The sequence below is a fragment of the Penaeus chinensis genome, chromosome 31, assembly GCF_019202785.1.
Source record: "Penaeus chinensis breed Huanghai No. 1 chromosome 31, ASM1920278v2, whole genome shotgun sequence".
NCBI lineage: Eukaryota > Metazoa > Arthropoda > Malacostraca > Decapoda > Penaeidae > Penaeus > Penaeus chinensis.
In genome coordinates, this window is record NC_061849.1 from 20504025 (window position 1) to 20507999 (window position 3975).

The window sequence follows — 3975 nt, forward strand, 5'->3', positions numbered from 1 at the left end:
GGTAATGATGATAATGATGGTAATGATGATGGTAGTGATGATAATGATGATGAAGATGCTAAGAATTATGACAACAGCAATAATAACATCCAAAAAACGAAAAAGCGGCGAAAAATAAGCGATTATCAAAATTATCATTGCAATTTAAAAAACGGCCTTTTTACATACGCTCTGAAAAGACTAGATTTCACTAGATTTTGCTGCTTTTTCGACTTCTGGGATTTTTTTTTTCCTTTTTCATTTTTTTAAATTGTAAATGGAGACTATTATTGTTATTATCATTATCATTATCCTCATTCTCATCATTATCATCATTATTATTGTACTTTTATAAAATAATAAAAATGATAATAACAAAAGTAGTAATAATAATAATAATATGATTACTATTATAATTATTATTACCATTATAATTATTATTACCATTATAATTGTTATTAGTGTTATTATTACAGTTATAATATTTTTTATTTTAATAATAATAATAATAATAATAATAATAATAATAATAATAATAATAATAATAATAATAATAATGATAATAATATTCCTGTTATTATTAGAATTCTTGATAATAACAGGCATAATGATAATTCTCACATGTCTCATTATTCTCAATTTTATCTTCATTATTGTTATGATTAATACAATTCTGATAAAAAAAATTGCATTTTTGCGTACACTCTGAAAAGGCAAGATTTCGCTAGATTCTCTGTTTTATTTATTTAGGGATTTTTTTTCTTTTCCTTTTTTATTATAAATTGAGACTATTATTGTTATTATCATCATTATTATCATCAATCTCATCATTCTCATCATTTTCATCATTATCATCATCAATATCATCATTATTATCATCATTATTGCAATTATGGCAATAATTATCATCATTATCATCATTATTATCATTATTATTGTAATTACTGGCGCCAAATATATTTTTTAGTAACTTATACTATTAGTAGAAATAATAATACTAGAAACAATAATAATGGTAATAATGATAATAATAATGAAATAATGACAATAATAACGATTTTATAATACGTATTAATATCGTTATTTCAATTATTATCGTTATTATAGTAAGTATTTCAGTTGTAATATTTAATTTTGCAATTATATTAATGATAATAATAACATTTATAACATGAATAATAAGAAAAATAACGACATTAAAATAATTATTAAAATCATTATTTGAAATATTATCGTTATTATATCAGTTATTACAGTTGTATATATATTGTTTTTGACAATTATACTAATAATAAATGTATTTGAAATAATAATAACAATTATGATAATAATAATAATAACAATAATAACCATAATATAATAATTATTATTAGTGTTATTTTCAATATTATTGTTATTTTTTGTTATAATTACAGTTATGATATTTAATTATTTGCAATAATAATAATAACAATGATAATAATAATAATAATGATAATAATAATAATAATAATAATAATAATAATAATAGTAGTAATTAAAATAATAATAATAATGATAATAATAATAATAATAATAATAATAATAATAATAATAATAATAATAATGATAATAATAATAATAATAATAATAATAATAATAATAATAATAATAATAATAATAATAATAATAATAATAATAATAATAATAATAATAAAACTAGTAATAACAATAATAATGATAATATTGCAATTATTCACATTATCATCAAAATTAGTATTATAATTATGATTTTACCCAAATTCACATTATTATGATTATTATTATCATTATGGTCATGATTAATGCAATTATACTAATTATTATCCTTTTTACCCTAATGATTATCAAAATCATCATAGAAATCTAAAACACGTCAATTTTGAGTAAGCTCTCAAAAGGCTTTCGCTTGTTTTTGCCGCTTTTTCGACTTATGGTAATCTTTTTCCTTTTCCTTTTTTATTACAAATGAACATTATTATTATTGTTATCATCATTCTTAGCATCGCCATCATCATTACCATCAATATCATCATCATTACCGTCATTATCATCATTACCATCCTCATTATCATCATTATTGTAATTATTTGCATCATTATCATAATCATTATCATCATTATTGCAATTATTGTCGCCATATATATTTTTCTGCATGTTATACTCATAATAGAAATACCAAAAGCAATTAAAGCACTTATAATAAAAATGATAACTAAAGTCGGACTTTCATATTTATTATAATTATAATAATATTGATAATAATGAAAAGATATTTAAAGTTAGATTTTCGTTATTATTATTATTAGTATTGTTATCATATTTTTTATTACTTCTATTATTTGTATTATTGAAGAAAAAAAAATATATATGGCCGCAATAATTACAATAATAATGAAAATTATTATAATATTAATAAATGATGATGATGTTAATGATAGTAATGATGATGACGACGCTAATAATGATGATAGCAACAATAAGAATGTCCAAAAAGAAAAACAATCCCAAAAGACGAAAAAGCGGCAAAAACAAAAATATAGCCTTTTCAGAGCTAACTCAATTTTTTTTTTTTCGATTTCAATGATGATTTTGACTATAATTAGGGTAAAAATGATAATAATAAGCATAATTGCATTAATCATAACCATAATGATGATAACAAAGAGAATAATGAGAATTTGGGTAAAATCATAGTTATAATGTTAATTTTGATGATGATGCGTTATCAGTATTACCATCATTGACATCATCATTTCCGTCATTATCATCATTATCATCATCATTATCATCATTATTGCAACTATTAACATCATTATCATCATTATTATGTCGCCATATATATTGTTTTGCTAATTATACTCATAATAGAAATGATAATAATAATAATAACATTTACAACAACAAAAATAAGAAAAAAAACGACATTATAATAATTATTAAAACCATTATTTATGATATTATCGTTATTATTGCAGTTATTACGGTTGTATATATATATTTTTTTTTACAATTTTACTAATAATAAACATATTAAAAATGATAATAACAATAATAATGATAATAATAATAATAACAATAATAACCATATCATAATAATTATTATTAGTATTATTGTTATTTTTTTATATATACAGTTATGATATTTTTTTCAATAATAATAATAATAATGATAATGATAATAATGATAATAATAATAATAATGATAATAATAACAATAATAAAAATAATAATAATAATAATAATAATAATAATAATAATAGTAATAATAGTAATAATAATAATAATAGTAATACTAATAATAATAATAATAAAATTAGTAATAATAATAATAATGATGATAATATTTCTATTATTCGCATTATTAACAAAATTAATATTATAATTATGATTTTACCATCATTCTTATTATTCTCATTGTTATCATCATTATGTTCATGATTAATGCAATTATGCTTATTATCATACCTTTTACCGAAATAATTGTCAAAATCATCATTGAAATCGAAAAACACGTCAGTTTTGAGTAAGCTCTGAAAAGGCTATATTTCGCTTGTTTTTTCCGCTTTTTCGACTTTTGGGATTTGTTTTCCTTTTTTTATTATAAATGGAAATTATTATCGTTGTTTTCATCATAATTAAAATCGTTATCATCATTACCATCAATAACATCATCATTACAGTGATTATTATCATTATCATCATCATTATCATTATTGCAACTATTAGCATCGTTATCATCATTATTATCATTATCATTGTAATTATTGTCGCCATATATATTTTTTTGCTAATTATACTCATAATGGAAATATTATTAATAATAATAACATTTATAACAACAATAATAAGAAAAATAACGACATTATAATAATTATTAAAATCATTCTTTATGATATTATCGTTATTATTGCAGTTATTACGGTTGTATATATTTTTTTTACAATTATACTAATAATAATCATATAAATCATGATTATAACAATTATTATGATAATA